Source organism: Lepidochelys kempii, chromosome 10, assembly GCF_965140265.1.
Source record: "Lepidochelys kempii isolate rLepKem1 chromosome 10, rLepKem1.hap2, whole genome shotgun sequence".
NCBI lineage: Eukaryota > Metazoa > Chordata > Testudines > Cheloniidae > Lepidochelys > Lepidochelys kempii.
Window position 1 is genome coordinate 74,809,635 of NC_133265.1, and position 18,588 is coordinate 74,828,222.

Below are 18,588 nucleotides of genomic sequence, written 5' to 3' on the forward strand. Positions count from 1 at the left end.
TACCAGGCTGGCAACAAGTTCGTTCACTAGAATATTTATGGAAAGAGATCACAAAAGAGGTGTGAATTCAGTCATAAGGAATTTGTCTAAAGTTTCAAATGAATAATCTGATTTGTTTTTTACAGGAGTCACCCAGCTGTAGTAACGAATAGATCCCGCCCATTCTGCTGTCAATAAGGATTATATGCATCATAAAAGAAGCCTAAACCCCACTTCCTCTTTGAAATGATTGGTTGATCTTCTAATGGCCAGTCAATCCCTGAAGAAAATGCTTTTGATTTTGGCCAAAGTCCAACCCTAGCTTTGCAGTAAAAACAAATAATAGCACCTGTAGCTAACAACTAGCAACCCAAGCAAAAAGGGTATGAAACCTGGGGGCACTTAACTCAGCTGTGTAGGCATAAAAAGCTAAACCATACATTGAGGCCAAAAATATGAATGCACATACAAATATTTGTCCTTGACATACTTGGTAGAGCACACAAAGGATACATAATCTCTCAATACCTAAAAAAAAATCAGTGTTAGTTCCTTCAAATTTTTTAGGTTGTGCCTAGAGACTAACCAAAATCAATACCATGTTGTGCTAGGCACTGTACAAACACAAAGTAGTAGACAGTCCTTGTCCTAAAGAGTTTAAAATCTAAAGGAAATGAGACATACATGCAGAGTAAACAGTGTGATGGCTGCAAAAGTTCCATTTTTATTTTGGTGGGTGTGGGAGTAGTTAGGGTGGATTAGCTAAGTAAAAAGATATGGGAAGGGAGAAGCCTGAGGGAGACAGAACAGGTTAGAAGAGGGAGGAGAGGAAGATATAAGGGGCAAGTATGGAGGTGTTGATATAGATTCATAGATACTATGGTCAGAAGGGACCATTATGATCATCTAGTCTGACCTCCTGCACAATGCAGGCCACAGAATTTCACCCACCCACTCCTGCGAAAAACCTCTCACCTATGTCTGAGCTATTGAAGTCCTCAAATCGTGGTTTATGAACCCTTTATAATGGGGCATATATACAAAATAAGGCTGGGTGGCAAATTTCCTGTCCTGCAAGAATTTTTGAGATTTAAATTTTTTTTCCCATCCCAAATCAGGATGAAAAGTCAAAATCTCAAATTTTTGTGACCCAACAAAGAAACAAAACAGACATTTTTGGAAGTCATTTTGAACCAAAAAAATCAAAACTTTTCAGTTTGAAAATATTAAAACAGGATGTATTGACAATTTTGAAACAATTTATTTTTATTTTATTTTATTTTTAGTCAAAAAAATTTGTCAAACCCAATCCCTTTTCATGAGCCATTTGGCTTTGATTTTTTGGTGAAAAGAGTATTCATTTTAAAAAATCCCAACCTCGTTCATTTCAATTTGGGTTTAATAACCATCAAATCAGCATTACCAGATAGTACACCCTTAAGATTCAAACTGACCCAACAGGTTTTGACACAGCTGTAGACTGCGTGTTATTGTGCTCTATTTTCAAACCAGTTTTTCTTGTGGTCAACAAAAAGTCAATTTAAAAACAATTAAAAAAAGAAGAAGAAAACAGATTGCATTTTTGGTGCCAGAATTCTAGCATACAGTTGCACACTTGAATATTTTTATATTTCTCTGCACATATTCAAGTAATTAGGTAAAATAGTCCCTATATTAAATAATACATATAAAGTCAAGGGAACATCAAGTATACCCCAAAGATTACTTTTACTGAATTTGTCTGTCTAAAGTCACATAAACAAGGATATTGTTAAAGCCATTTTGTGTGGAGGAAAGCTGTAACATGGAATGTACTTATGACCACTTACTATTAGTTAAGTGGTATTAGTTAAAGAAGTATTCCAAGATCCCAGTGCTGCAAACCTAACTGCTTTCATATAGGATTTCACATACAGTTCAGGAAAACACAAAAGCACGTGCTTAAGTCTATCCTTATTCAGGGCTGCCCTTAAGCATATGCCTAAGTTCTGTTTGACTTAGACATTTTTTCTTCTTCACACATTGGCCACCTCTTCAGGCTCATCACCATCCTTTTCCCACCAAATCTAGAGAATGCTTCCCTCTTAGTTTCAACTACTACTACTATGTACTAAAGATGCTAGGTCTCACTGGACCTTATGTTTGGGGGTGGATAGCCTTCTGGATTGTCAATGCTTCAAAACTCTTGAATGTAGTTAAAGCTAGTGGAATAATTCATCGTCAATAACATTGGTTGTAACTTTTGGTATTTTCAATCAAGTAATTGAATACAGATATTTCTGCATTGTCGACTCCCTCTAAACATGGGGAAATACCAGAGGTTTGCTTTACCTCATGTACCAGCTACCTGAGACATCAGTGAAACAGTTACAATAAATAGCTTTTTGCCTGTATGTATTTTTCCTGTCTGCCCACCTTGCTTTCACACCTCTCAAACTTAGTACTTTTCAGTGCTTTTTCATCTTCAAAGCACTTCACTAATATTAATTAATTAATCTTCAGAAAATAGCCCTGTAAAGTATTATTATCTTAAAAAAAAAAAAGATGAAAAAACTGAATCAGAGATGTTCCGTTCTTCACCTAATGTCACAGAGTTACAGGGCCAGGTTGTCTAGCCAGGTTGAGGCACTACTGAGTTGGCACAAAGGAGCCATAACAACACCACAAATGGCCAGTGGAGAATTCTCTTGGCATAGAGGAACGCCCTGATGATATATCAGCAACGCAGATTGGTCTTGTGCCTCTGAACCCCCTTCACCATCTAAGGGCTAGGGAGGATCAGGCATGGCAATATTCTGCTATGCCAATCCTTCACAGTGTAGGCTCCATTGAGGACCCTAAGCCAGTGGCAGAAATTAAAGCTACATCCTGGCCAGGTCTAACCCTGAGAATTAGGAAGCCAATTCCAGCTCCCTGAGCGGGGATTGAACTCACTTATCTGTGGCTTAGTTCTGTTGCAAAAGCACTGATATTTTAAGGAATATAAAGGGAAAATTCATCTCCTACCCAGACCCAGATCTGAAAAGTCACATCTGTTGGGCTAACTGAAAACAAGTTTAGCCCATTTACTAATTATAGCTGACCACACTTTATGAGAACTAATGAGGCCTCACACCATCCAAAACAATTTTATTTTGGGGTGGGATAATCTTTCAGAAACATAGACTTTTAAAAGGTGACAAAGATAAAACTTTGTAAAGAAGGAGGTGAAATCAGAGAGGATGGTTCTAGACTATTCTCAGTGGTAGAAGAGGACAGGACAAGGAGTAATGGTCTCACGTTGCAGTGGGGGAGGTTTAGGTTGGATATTAGGAAAAACTTTTTCACTAGGAGGGTGGTGAAACACTGGAATGCGTTGCCTAGGGAGGTGGTGGAATCTCCTTCCTTAGAAGTTTTTAAGGTCAGGCTTGACAAAGCCCTGGCTGGGATGATTTAATTTGGGATTGGTCCTGCTTTTGAGCAGGGGGTTGGACTAGATGACCTCCTGAGGTCCCTTCCAACCCTGATATTCTATGGTTCTATGATTCTATGATCAGCAAGGGGAAATTGCCCTATCTAGGTTAAATACATATTTTGGTATATGTACCATTTACGCAATAAACCCTAATGGCTTCTTCAAAAGCCATTAAGGAGTATTAAGTAAATACACAATTTGGTACGTGAGCTAATTTTGAAAGCACATTATTCTGTTTACAATGCATTCTTTCAGGTCTGAAATCTATTCCTCTGAAGTGCCTAAGTAGTGACTCAGAAATGAATCCTTAATCCACAGCAAGGCAATCACCTCCTAAAACCAGACTGGATGTATATGAGTTTACCTAGATGATTGGAAAAAAGAAAAAGAATCCAAATGAAATATTAACCAGCTGAGTGTTCTCCAGTGTAATGAGTCTATGAGACAAAACATACCTCCAATGATACTCTATCCACCTAATATGGAACATGCCATTTGCAATACCGACAAATGTGAGTTCCGCATGTGCGGGCTTGCTCCCACAAATAGCAGAAAAGGGGTGAAAAGAATGCTTTTCTGCTATGGAGTATTCCAAATGGAATGAAAAGTGATGTTTCAGGAGTTTTTGTATTAGAAAGTGTGTTAATTCCTATAATAAAAAGAACAATTACTACTTACAGATGAACATGAACCAAAATCAGTGATCCAAACACTCAAACTTTGGAAAAGTTTAGAGCTAGGTCTCAGCTTTGCTGCTTGTCACTTACCTAAACCACTGTCTGCTGGTCTCAAATTCCCTACAGACTTCAACTTTAATATTCACTACCTTTAATATTATAATAGATCACTAACATGTCCTTATTTAGATTGTAATATCTTTGGGAGAGAGCCCATGTTTTCATTATATGGGTGCACATCACCTCGCATATTGGGTCCCCAATCCCAGGTTGTGTCCTCTGGGAACTGCTGCAAATATTATTAATAAAATAATAAATTTACAAACAGAGAGCTAAATGAGTTGCCCAAGGTCACAAAAAATTCAGTGGCAGAGCCAAGAACAGACTCCACAAGTGTTGACTCCTACTCACCTGTCCCAACCACTAGACCACACTCCTTCTTTCCTCCACAATCCAGTGGTTATATGGTGACAATGTATGCAAACTATACACATGTATTTGAGGGAGAATATGAACTTCTTTTTCTGTAGGGAAACAACTACGCAGTATGGTTTAGTTAGAGGAGTATCGATGAGACATGATTATTGCAGAACAATCAGTCTGATGATCATTATTGCATTGTTTAATGAGGGTTTTATGCATGTGTGTGTGTGTGTATTTGAAAGGGTTGATTAAAACTAAAAAGAAGGGCATGATCTAATGGTCTGAGCACAGGTTTGGGAGCCAGGAAATTCTGTGTTCCAAACCCAGCAGTGACATCTGTTTCCTCAGGAAATTCACTTTACTGCTTTGAGCCTCCGTTACCTTGTCTCTGACATGGCAACAACAACACTCACCTCACAAGGGTGCCATAAACATTACTTAATGTTTGTAAAGTGCTTTGAAGACTGTGTTACATATGTGTTATGCTTTTTTTTAACACAAAACAGTTACTAACATATAGTATTATTGGACTGAGAATACATTTTATTTATACTCCACATTGTTCCAGGAGTATTCTACCGTACTTTCCTATCTATCTATGTATATGGTCCCCATCTATCCACCTTAGGTCTTTACTTAGCTCTCATCACTATCATATCTGAGCATGACACAATCTTTATTGTATCTATGCTCAAAATGCCCCTGTGAGATAGGGAAGTGCTAATATCTCCATTTTACAGGTGGGGAATAGAGTCACAAAGAGATTAAATTACTTGCCTAAGATTATGTAGGACGTCTGTGGCAGAGTTGGCAATCAGATCTCACTAGTTCCAATCCACTGCCATAACCACAAGGTAATCTTTGAAAAGGCTTGATGGTAACAAAACTGCATATTAAAACACCAACAACACACAAGATTAAAATCAATATAAAATGCTCCATTAATAAAAACAGATTTCTTTGTTTTAAATGCCTCATGTTTTTCAGTCCAGGAATGGGCTGGGAGGGCTAGATCAAAGCAATCATACAAATGTTAAGCAAATGAAGTTGTAAAATCTTTATCAAGCGTTGCTCAACTCTTCAAACCATATGGAGCGTGACTGCTGGGCTTCATATAATGCCCTGAATGTTTTTCATTTTCTATTTCACTGTTCACAGCAAAAGCACAGTACTGTAATCCCATCCTTCCATTAACTACCAATTGTTTCTTTTGCCAAACTTTTCGTTAAAATATCATTTTTATGAAGGATTACATTATAGACTGGAAAACTGGAAAACAAAAAAAATATGGATATCCATTATACATTTACAGGGGTTTCTCTGTTGTCTATATCTGTGTTTTATAGTTCATTCTAGACAAAAGATATTATGTTAATAGTGCTATCATTTAGAACTTTAGTTCACTATTTTGTTTTTATCTTTTGGTGGAAAGAATGACATTTTTTCCTCCCGGGTAATGGGCAATCCTAGAAAGGGGTTAGGCTTGAACAAGTGCTCTATAGTTTGGATGCTTCACTGAATCATAACTACAGATGTGAAGGTCCCAACCTCCCACACACCAGAGCTACTCAACACAACTCAACTCTCACATCATCCGGGCCCACGTGACTCTTTCTTTTCCTGGCCAATCTTTAGAAATTCTTCCAACTGCCCTGCTTCTCCAGCTTCCATGAGTCAACTCCAGCTCCTCTGACATCTCATCTCAGAGGTGGAACAAGAAGAAATGGGGCTCAAGTCATGTCAGGGAACCACAAACTTATCTTAAGTACCCCAACACACTGTCTCTTGACCTTAATTCCACCAGAGCAGCTCAGTCCAGTCCACCACAGAGTGACAGTTCCTTGCTCTGCATTCGAGCCCTCCTGAACGCCAGGCTGAATCCAAGGATCTACCATGAATCCATGCTTGCTCTAGGTAATCACACTTTGACCCCCACCTGACTTTTGAATTTATGTTGTGGAGTGCAGCTGACTTTGGAGCCTCTGTTTCCAAGTTTTGCAGCACAATCCTACCTGGGCATCCTCAATTCAAACAACATTTCAAACTGATGATATTACATCCCAGTACAGAGTATCTGGATTTATGGATAGAAGTGAGCTGGGGACAGAACAGTAAATGGAGACCAGAGGAATTGAGGTGATAGGGGATCAGGAAGTCAGAAAAGCAGCCTGGTGACCATGAGCAACTGTGAACCATCTGTATCCATGGCCTCCTTAACTAACTGATCTGAGTCTTTTTAATGGTTATGGGTGGGGAACTGTCTGTTTTTACTGTATGAGAAATGGCTCACCTCTCCCTAATTTTTCTGATACCGAATCGCACTCACAAGTAATTAAATACTGGACCCCGTCTGTTTTCTTCTCTCTGACTGGTGACTATAAACTGATATTTTAATAAGGCAAGAGCTATTTGCAGCAAGACACAACAACCGTTACTCTTCTTTGGTCCATTCTTTTTAGATCAATTGTGCATTGTCTTTTTCAGAGGGGATGCATGCGGGGGGCAGGCAGGATTGGCCACACCCCTCCCCCAGATTTGCTTGGCTTGTATTGAGCATGCTCACAAGTACTGAGCATGCTCAATAATACTGCTGAAGCCCCTGCCCTCACTCCACCCACCTCCACTATCGGCAGGCCCAGGTCGCTTCTGGTCTTTTCTATCTTCTAGCGATATGAGGCAAGGGAGGCTTCTGAGCTCTCATATCAGCAAAAAAAAAAGGTGGCTCCATTCAAAGGAGTTATAGGAGGCATCATCCTCAGTTTCTCTGTGGTCTCAAGGGAGGGTATAAAGACTATCTAAACCCTAGCATCAGCCCCTCCAAAACATGGTGGAAGCACATTGACAGGTTGGCATTATCGCTGACTGTAACGTACCTGTTTCGTGGATAAAAATCTTGAACTGTTCATAATATGGTAGATGAAACCAAAGCCTTAAATAGCTGTGCATGGCTACTTTAAGCTTTTTTCCCTTGAAGGAAGTGATCTTTGTCAACCTAACGTATGAAATTTACACACAGTCTAGGTACGTAAAATATGGGGATTGGAACTAGTGGTGGGCAAGCTGAGTGAAATCTGAAATTGGGTTCTGTTGTTGATCACAAAGACAGACAAATTTGCAGAACGTAAACACAGCCTCCACCTTCTGCTTCCACTCTAGGGATGTGACCTTACGAGTCAGAAGAATTCTGAGCCAGAAGTATGTGATACGGCTGGCTTTGTAAATGACTAAAGACTTGTTTCAAAATGTGGTGGCTCTGTTCCACACCTCCAGAGCTTTGCTTTGAGTTTAAAGGTTCAAGCAAACCCCAACACAAAATGCAGCTGACATGACTAAATTCTACCTTGTTTGGTGGCTTGATGTGTTATTGGGAATGATTATTTTATGAATAGTGACAGCTGATCTAAATCATGAAGCAAAAGTAGATGCAACCATCCTGGTTATATGGCTATATCTGGGCAAGGAGAAGAAAAGGGGAAACATGAGGCAGACCTTCCTCTGTCCCTCATGGTCAGTTCCGTGGCAATGGCTTCACAATGGCTTGAAGTATAGAATGGCAGGGCGATTTTTACAGTGTTGGGTTCATATTCAGTGTGTAAAATCCAAGCACTATTTGTGCAGCACCATAGTTGGTATTTACAGTGGGATTGCTGGTGTAGACCCACTGCCTTATTGAACACCATGTTATCAGACTCTGCTCAGAACAAGTGAAGGACCTGGAAGGAAGCTAAGGCACTCGATGACAACTCAAAAAAACTGAGTTCAATTCCCAGCTTTGGTACATAGTTTCTGTGTGACTTCTATTCCCCATTTGTAAAATGGGAATAATAATGCATCCGATGAAGTGAGCTGTAGCTCACAAAAGCTTATGCTCAAATAAATTGGTTAGTCTCTAAGGTGCCACAAGTACTCCTTTTCTTTTTGCAAATACAGACTAACACGGCTGCTACTCTGAAATACTCCCTTTGTTTGTTTTGTCTAAGTAGATTGTAAGATCTGCAGCTCAGGAGCTGTCTCTTAGTCTGTGTGCAACCTAACACTGGATCTTGGTTGGAGCCTTTATTTGCAATTTTAATACTAATAATGATAATAAACAGCAGGCAGCTTCAGCATCTGCTAGGCCTGAACAGTCATATCGGGGTTGAGCACAGAGCTGTTGGAATGCTGTTTGAGATGAGATTCCCTGTGGATTTTAGGATAGTGGGAATGCCATGAAATTGGGACTGGAGGCAAGAGTCTCAGGGTGGCTTATAACATTGGAGAAGAGGGAGGAAAGTGGCTAGAAATGAGGTCCCAGAAGAAAATGGGGTTGGGGGGAGTCAAAATAGGGAGAAAACTGGAAATTAACCTGAACCCAAACACTGATTAATAGATGTTAGGTCCAACCAAAATGGACCATTATGATTATCTAGTCTGACCTCGTAATAAAGGCCAGAGGATTTCAGCGAGTGATTCCTGCATAACTTGTGGTTAAATGAAGATTTCTGTGCACATACGCACATATCCTATAATTACCATAAATTGTGTGGGGTTCTGCACGGGAAGAGAAGTGGCTGCACGGGAAGAGAAGTGGCTGTCCTAGTGCCTTAATTCCATTTTAAAATTAGGATTTCTCTCTCCCTCTCTTTTCCCCTTTCAAAATGAACCAAGAAACTATGCTGGGCAAAATCTGCTAGAAAAAATTCTGGGAATATTAATTAAAAATTCTCTGTGCGACTGTATCCACAGGTGTTACAAATTCACTTTCCACGTTTTCATCAAATGAATTTGCTGCCAGGAACACTCACCAGAAATAGTGATTTTAAAAAAAAGGTGGCACACTGTTTGCAGAAGGAAAATCCTAAATTCATAACGGCAAGTATTTGCGCCAGAAAAAAGATTACACCAATCCAGTCCAGAAACACAAACATGTGATCTATGTGTATAATCAAAATAGTAGGAGTTCTCAGCTGTAAGTCTTTGCAACAAACTGCCCTTCAAATAATCTTCTGACCAGACCTAAAATTATTCACCTAATCATTTGAAATAACAAATAGATTTGAAAAAATGACAATTTATTTGCAGACTATTCACCAACAGTAAAAGAGGCAAATTTTGTCAGGTTAATGATTCCTTATGAGTGATTTGCCTAGTGCGTGTTATGAAGATGTGACGGCAGAGAGCCAGTCACATCCATTCCCTACCTCATGCTCATACTGAACATGCTCACTACAGGCCATTGTTCAGTGGGAATGCAGCAGCGTTTCAGAAGGGCTTCCTCACTTGCCACCCTTTTTCTAAATTTTTTTTCAAAAAATTATTCTGTCTGACCTACAAGTGAGGAGGACGACCCTTATGGAATAGCAGTGCATATGTTCAATGAGTTTTGCAGCATGAGCCAGCAGAAAATTGGCCACCGAGATGACTTATAAAGGGATTTTGTGAGACATGAACAGAACAGCATGCACTCCGTCTAGGCAAGGAATTCAGCATTGTAATAGAAAACACTTATTTGGCTACAGCTAAACATCCTAACACATGTTAGCATTTGCTGCCAATATGCTTCCTAATTAAGAACAACATAAAATCATAGGAAATCCTGTATCCCTGTCTTCATGCACTTTCCCTATATCTTCAGTGTCCTGGCTCCGTTTCTCAAGTACAGCCTGCACAAGAGAAAGGTTAATTCAAAAGTAATGTTTTGCCAGCCATTAACTGTGTTGTCATTAACAAGATTAATGTACATTCCACTATGCATCACCAAGTGCATTCTCCCCACCACCACCACCCTACCCGCCATCAAACAACCACTCCTATTAAAATCTAATGAGCACAGTAAAAATTAAAAGAATAGCACCATTTCTGCTCGTTGAGGTGTCATGTGTAAACCACATAAAGATGCAGGATTATTATGGATCTAATTGAAGGGCGGCTGAAAAAAATCTGTTCCTTCTTGGATGGTGAGGACTTGGCTGGGTTTGTATATTTTATCACAATGAACAGATTTCAAGACGAAGGACAGACTAGTATCTGTTTTTCTTCCTAACTCTCTCTTCCTTCTATCTCCACTCTTCCTCCATCTGAAACTATTTAGATGGACGCCTCCCCTCACTAGATTCAAATCAGCATCCACCGATTACTGCATAGGTAAACATTTAATTGGATCCTTCTAAACAATCGTAGGATAGAAGTTTTATAAGGTGCTCTAAGAGAACCCTGATTCATCAGTTTGGAAGTGGCCTAGACCCTGCTATTTATCTAAACTTATCACTGTCTTTCAAGTGAGGGGGTAGAGAAACCACTGTCAGATTACAAGCAGTATTCCTCCTCCAATTTTATATTGAAACAAGGCACACAATTGATATCCAGCAATCAGCTCTGAGTCCAAAAGGTTATCACTTTAAAATTTCCATTGAGCTCCTAATGGTTTTCAGAATCATCAGTTTTTGTTTTAATAAAATGCATACTCTGTCCTGTACTTTCCCCACTTTGTTGCTTTGCATTTATTCTTCCTCTTCTTCTCCTTCTTCTTATTTAATCTATTTATTGCTTGTTTTTCTTGGCTCTTTCTCACTTTCCATTTTTCATTATTAGTTCTTTATGATCTTCTGTTTCCTTTTTTTCTCTCTGTCATGGCTGCTATCCCAGTTGTTCTCCTCTGGGGCCCGAGTTTCCCTTTGCTAATGAAACAAGAGCTGCCTACCTCCCTTGCTTTTGCAATCCAGCTGTTTCCTTTTTAAAATATAAACTCATCTTTATTCAGTGAAGTTCCTGTGCAACGTCTGATCTTTTAAGAGGAGACTGCATTTTGTGACAGAAAAGGGGGTGGAAAATAAACTTTCCCGGGGAAAAAGATTTTGGATAAAAATCCAACCGAGTTTCTCTTAAAACACACAGTCTTCCCTAGTAAAATAGGGTCATTATTTTACTTAGTGCCTCTTGGCACTCTGACACTGCAAAACTCTCCTTGTCAGTCTCCCCTCCTCTTTCCCAACCCCTTAAACCTCCCACCTTGAAAGATTAACGTTTCCTGGCCTCTGTGAAAGTGCAGTCTAACTAACACCACAAACCTGGGCTTTATATGATTAGTTAGTGAAAACTTGCCAACTTTAGGTGCAGCCTGCCAAGTCAAGTCAATTTACTTTGATGCTTTGACTGTGCAAGTAGACCTTAATCCCCCTTTAATCTCCAGTGTGCCCTTGACATCATGGAAATTACTTACAAAGCTAATGTCATCAGATGATCCATGTTAACTATTTCAGTGAATGTTCTCCTGCACAATAGAGACAGTTTACCTTGTAAAGGCGCAGGCCCCTAAAATATTTTCAGTTCATGAGCCCAGCAGATATCGTCTTACAAATGGGGAATGAAAAATCCTTTTTCTGCATTATAGCTCACTAGGCCTCATGTGAGTTGGAATTTATATGCTATCCAAGCATCAGTTCAGTGTATTTTATTTCAGGTCTGATTGACTGGATAAAGAGATTTACATAGTAGCCACAACAGCTATGAGTTCCTAGAAGGGCAGTTTCTCTTCTAAAACCTGGAAGGTCTCTCCTATGCCAAAAGCTTTTTGCTGACATAAAATTTTCTATGTGAATCCGTTTTGATAGTCTGTTCAGATGTCAAGAGCATGAACGAAATAGAGTGACTCTCTGTTAGAAATGCTAATTTTCATCTTTGCTGCCACTTACACAACATGGAATTATTTTTCTAACACAAGTATTATTTATTGATTTAATATGAACTTCCATTTATATAGTGCCTTCATCTCAAAATGACCTGAAGTGCTTTAACAACACACTGGTATACAAACTATTAAAGGGATCACTGCACCTACAATTGGAATGTAGCTGGCATTGGAAAGAGAAGGGAAATGTGGTATCTGTTTAACAGCATGCACTAAGAGTACCCAAAAAGTTAAGACAGGGAGTGAAGGCAAATACTGTATCCAGTGGAAACTGTATGGGAAACTTAGATAGAAAGAATGTAATGATCTGATTTGGAACTTGGCCAGGACACTGGGGTCAACTGTAAATTGTAAAGAAAACTGCTGTGGGATTTTTTTAAAAAATGACCATAGTGTTCAGTGCCTCTGTTATATCAGAAAGATAGCACCACCTCAGGCCTCATTCCTAACGGAGTTAGGGGTGGTTTGGTATTGTCAGAGAAGGAAGAATGGTGTCTTAAAATCCTCCAAGGATGGAAATTTCACCACCTCCACAGATAACGCATTCCAGTGCTTCACCACCCTCCTAGCGAAATAGTTTTTCCTAATATCCAACCTAGACTTCCCCCGCTGCAACTTGAGACCATTGCTCCTTGTTCTGTCATCTGACACCACTGAGAACAGCCTAGCTCCATCCTCTTTGGAACTCCCCTTCAGGTAGTTGAAGGCTACTATCAAATCCCCCCACCTCACTTTTCTCTTCTGCAGACTAAATAACCCCAGTTCCCTCAGTCTCTCCTCATAAGTCATGTGTTCTAGACCCTCATCATTTTTGTTGCCCTCTGCTGGACTCTCTCCAATTTGTCCACATTCCTTCTGTAGTGGGGGCCCCAAAACTAGACGCAATACTCCAGATGTGTCCTCACCAGTGCTGAATAGAGGGGAATAATCACTTTTCTCGATCTGCTAGCAATGCTCTTACTAATGCAGCCCAATATGCCGTTAGCCTTCTTGGCAACAAGGGCACACTGCTGACTCATATCCAGCTTCTCGTCCACTGTAATTCCCAGGTCCTTTTCTGCAGAACTGCTGCTTAGCCAGTCAGTCCCCAACCTGTAGCAGTGCCTGGGATTCTTCCATCCTAAGAGCAGGACTCTGCACTTGTCCTTATTGAACCTCATCAGATTTCTTTTGGCCCAATCCTCCAATTTGTCTAGGTCACTCTAGACCCTATCCCTACCCTCCAGCATATCTACCTCTCACCTCAGCTTAGTGTCGTCCACGAACTTGCTGAGGGTGCAATCCACCCCCTCCTCCAGATCATTAATGAAGATGTTGAACAAAACCATCCAGGACCAACCCCTCGGGCACTCCACTTGATATCGGCTGCCAACAAGACATGGAGCCATTGATCATTAGCCATTGAGCCTGACGATCTAGCCATCTCATGCTTAAGGTCTGATCCTGAACTATGGAGGCAAATGGGACTTTTACCATTTGTTTCGGCGGGAGCCCAAGCAGAGCCTTGGCTTGTGATACCTGATGTGAGAACACTGGGAAATAGTTCAGTAGCAGAACTTTCACAAGTGCTCTGCAATTGTGCAGCATGCACTTTTGAAAGAAAGGTGAAAGTCCGTGTGAAAAATATTGTCTACACTCTGCATCCATTTATAAACCCACTTGTGCACTTGCAGATTCAATATTATTCTTTGCATGTACAGATACCCTATTGGTACACAAAAGCTAGAGTTTGCACATGGCATTATTTTGTGCAAGCAGAAAGCCTCAACTGTTTAAAGACTTGGACCTGTGTGAATAGGGATCACTTAACTTTCCACAGAAATGCAGCCTCTGGGGTTAATGGTAGCTATTTTCACCAGTGACACGAGGCAGTTGTTCCCCAAGCTTGGCAAATGGGATTAACAATAGATATGGATCCAGATCCAAATGTAATCGTATTTTAGAAGTATGTGGATCAGGAATTCTGATTCAGGCCAGTTTCGGGTTCGGAGAAAAAGTAAGTGAAAACTAACGTGCCCAACGATAAACGACGGGGAATGTAATTAAGAAGGTAAAATGCAATTACCTAATTTGGGATTTGGCTAAACCACTGAACTAACAGCCTCCTGGATTCTTACAGAAAGTGACATGGAATTTTTAATAAATGTATGCGGTTAGGTTTACAGTTTTACATCACAGTCATAACTCCTGACACTCAATCTGTGGTTCAGAACAGCGAGAGAACGAGGCCAGCCTGTGATTTCTGTGGTGCATGCCATTGGATTGCAGCACTGTTCCACAGCCAGCACCTGTGCCTGTCATCTGATTTTAGAATCTGAGCACATCCTCCCTCTGCCCCCCTCCTCTCCCCCCCATCTCTGCCCCCTGTTCTTTCCACCAAGGAACTGCCTGTGCCATGGAAGTGAAGAAGCATTCGGACAGATTATGAAGTTCAGCTATCCTGGCCCTAGCAGGCCAGAAGAAACTGAACCTAACAGGAATTTCACACACTGTTCTCGTGGATCTAACGCAAGCTATAGTGGTTGGTCTGTAAGATACTTTTGCCCCGTGCTTGTCTGTGACCAAGAAACATGTGGGTCATAAGTGCTATGATTAGGTCAAGGATAGTGGCAGGGACATCTGTTGTGCTGAAACACTGGGTCAGGGAAATGACTGAACTCTTGGAGCAGGTGGCAGAGGTGTAAACTTGATCACTTACAGTTTTTATTGAGTGATTTCAGTTTAGGGAACACATACAGAGAATTTGCTGGGAGGAAGAGTTTCCTGAGTTTATGTGACAAAACATATCAGGGGGTGGAAGAAGCAAAGAGAAAAGACATTATCCTAAGTACTGTTATGCTGCAGTCTACTAAGGCTTCCTGACCGAGGGCCATTATCTCTGAGAATCCCAAGGCAAAAGAGGAACCATGAGCAAAAGTCTGAGTGTCCCTCTATTGTCTTCCTGCAGGGGCACTGACAGGAGCCTGCCAATCTGTTCAGATACCCATCAGCTCTGCTGCTCTTGTTATAGAACTCACACCAGGCTAGGAAAGAAAGCGAATGGGGTAACTCACCAGTGTCACAAGGAGCAATGGACAAATGATGAGTCACAGGAGGTTGGATGGTTGGAAGCAAAGGACAAATAAAGGATTTTGCTTCCCCTCACTCCCACAAAGGAAAATGTTTGGCGTTCACTGTTCTCTAGCTACTCCTCCCCAAAATGGTGACCTTTTAGGCTTGTTCCCCAGAGAGATTTCTAATGTTTGTATCCCCACAATACTTGAACATTAACATTTTTAAGGAGAACATCCCATCAGTCTTAGAGTGCAGAACGCTTACTTCCACAGGGGTGCTACAAATGCTGGCATTTAATCCTGGCCTGAGTTACAACCCCAGTAGCGAAATTTGAGTCCTCTGCACAAGTTCTTCATTTATGTCTGGTCCAGGATAATTCTGAGGATTACTACTCAGAATATTGCTGCAACAGTTACCAGGCAGACAGCATTTTAAAATAGCCAGCTAAAAGTAAATGCACTCTGGGCTTTGGTGCCAAGTTAAAGGATAGGCATTGTGGTTCAATCCTATTAGCAAGGGTATTACATTCATTACGTGAACCAGTGAGTGCAATTTTGAGTCAAGGAAGGGGAAGAGGGAAGTAGTCACTTTGCACCAATAAGAACTACAGTATATCAGTTGACGTTCCTGATATATATCACAGTGAGAGGGCCTTTCCCCAGTTAAACTAAGTATTTACTCGCTCTCTTCCTGCCTTGTTGCCATAGCCTAGTGGACTCCCAACAGAAGGTACTGGTGTCTCTGCTGACCAGCATCAGGCTGCATTTAATGGGAATCTGTGATCAGAAATTTTCTTCTCCCAAGTAGTCTGTGCTCCCAGTCTAAAGGGCCCCATCTGCCCTGAGCTATCGGATGCTTTTAAAGTCATCAGATACCCACCTTATACACTTCCATCCCAGCCACGACAGCCCTTTTGGGGAGGTTCAGCCCTTTTGGAAAAGGTGAAAACAATATGCCAAGGATGAATTAAGAGAACCTGGAGACAATAGCATGGCAGGAGAGGGTGGTGGGAAAGAGACCTGGGGAAAGCTGAGGAAGGAACAAATGGATTGCATCAAAAAAGATGGTAAGCAAGTGGACCTTAGTGCCACCTCAGACAGATGAAGATGGCAGATGCTTGCATAATAACCCAACCTAGCTGATGGGCTAAGGGAAATAAAAAGTAGGAGGAGGAAGGGGGTGGAGAGGAGATAGCGTGACATGCTCCTTAAGGCCAGGGAATTCCATGCCCATGAAATAAAATCCCATGCCCATGAAATGGCTCAGGGGTAAAGTGCAGGTCCTGTGAAGTTGACCAGCAGCTCCAAAAACTGGCCATGTAAGAAACGAAAATGATTTTTTCCACAACAAGGCTGCAAGCTTACTCTTGTTTGCAGCACTGTTATTTTATGTTCCCGTAGGTGACCTTTAATGTTAAGGTGGCTGATAGGCTTTATGGTAATGCAAACATCGAGTGTTCTGCATGCTTCCGTCAAAGCATTTAAAGATTCTATTAATCTGATGTCTTAATTGTTATTGAGATTAGGAAACAGGAGCTCCTTTGTTCCTACAGTCTGGGCACGCTTCTAAAAAAGTGGCACAGATTGTTTGATTTTTGCACATTAGGCTGTTGATATGACATGAAAAGCAGCATGACTCGGTGTAGGTGATTCCGGAGGGTCATAAGCTGGAGGGGAGGTAATTCCCTTCTAAATCCCCTGACATATTACAGACCATGGGTAAAAAAGCACTAGCTAGTCATACTCCCTCCGCAGCAGCTGTTTACCCAAAGTATAGGCAGGGTTTCCTCCTTCCCAGATGCTTATTAGATGTTCTCGGACAAGAGCAGAAGGGATGTTTGCTCCCAGCTGAGTGCAACTGAAATAGGAACAAATGACTATATGCCCTATGTCCATGCTGAGTGAAGCAGAGCTTCCAAATTGATCCTGGCCCTGGCATAAGGGGTTGTTAGGGGAGGAAAAAGACGAGAGTGAGAGAAATGGAGGGATCAGAAACAGGGTGTATGAAGGGGAAGGGCAGAAAGGGCAAAAAAGAGATTTAACAAGAGAAAAGAAATACAAATCAAAGTGAAAGAATAAAAGATGAGGCACCAGATTCTCTCCGCAATTTGACCCCTTCGGGTGGCACAAAGAGATGAGAAGCTGATGGCATATCTCCTTAGCATGAGATTCCCCCACTGCAGGAGACTCTCCAGTGTGTAAAGGGCCAGCGTACCCAGCTCCTACGCTAACTCTCTTCCCAGCCCCAGTTTAGTGAGCCAGAAAGGACAAGGCAACAGTGCTGCTGAACTCAAGCAATTCCCAGCTGGCAACACAGCTCTTTGAGGGAAGTCACCAGCTGGGGTAGACCCTAATACAAGTAATAAATGACAATGATAATTAGAGCAGCCTCTCTCCTGCTATCGTCTATTCTGGGGCTGGTGTCCATATAGAATTAGCTAGAAATTCCAGCAGCTGCAATTGGCTCCCTGATATCCTCCACTCCATCCACTATGCCTTGCAGAAACTGGGAATATCGGAGAGATGGAGAGGTGTGGGAGAATACGAAAGGCAACACATGAGAAAATCTTTTAAAAACAGGCAGAATCAGAAGAGGAAGAAGGCTATTCTTAGAAAGAGAAGAACAGAATCCTTTTAAATGTATTGAATGTGGGGGTGTCTTTCAGCATAGCTCTAATTAAGTCAACAAGGAACTGGCCCAGAGAACTCAGTTTGAGGACACGTGCACATTGGACAAGACTGAAGAAATGAGACAGCCAGACCTACAATGAAATGATCAAGTAATAACAGTAATAAACACCTAAGCCCTGATACTGCAAAGCACTTGGCCCAGATTTTTAAAAGGTATTTAGCTAAGTGTCAAGATCCCGTTGGCAGCCAATGAGATTTAGGCTCCAAAGTGCCTAAATCCTTCTGGTAATGAGATGTAGGCTCCTAAGTCAGTTAGGTGTTGCAATGCTGAGCACAGCAATGCCTAAATAGCTTTAAACATCTCGGTCCTAAACACATGCATAATTAATCTGAGCGAGTGGCCCCATTGACATCCGCAGAACTGCACACGTGCTTAAGTGCTTCAATAGATCAGGAATTTACAGCCCTGTGCATTTGCTGGGAAAAAAAACCTAAATAAAATAAAGTGAAACAGGAAGGGGGGAAGGGCAAAAAGCAAGGGAAAGTGTTGGGTTTTCAAAATGTGCCTTTGAGAAATGTTGGCTGGTTACATTGTTATGGAACAAATAAGGTATGTCTGATGCGCATAGAGCACACCTTATGTAAATGTGTCTTCTTGAGGTTCTTTCTGTGTTAGGGACAGCTCCAATATGACAACTCCATTTG

General features: G+C 41.2%; 1 long non-coding RNA gene across 8 annotated transcripts in view; it reads right to left on the bottom strand.

The window, feature by feature from the left end:
• Positions 1 to 18,588, bottom strand: part of LOC140895064 (uncharacterized) — a 131,882-nt gene that overhangs the window by 13,438 nt on the left and 99,856 nt on the right. The window contains exon 9 of one of the 8 annotated variants that reach the window (XR_012154076.1): positions 5,311 to 5,419. The exons of the other annotated variants lie outside the window; for them this stretch is intronic. This is a non-coding gene — a long non-coding RNA (uncharacterized lncRNA). The remainder of the gene's footprint in view (positions 1 to 5,310; positions 5,420 to 18,588) is intronic. 8 annotated transcript variants of the gene reach the window in all.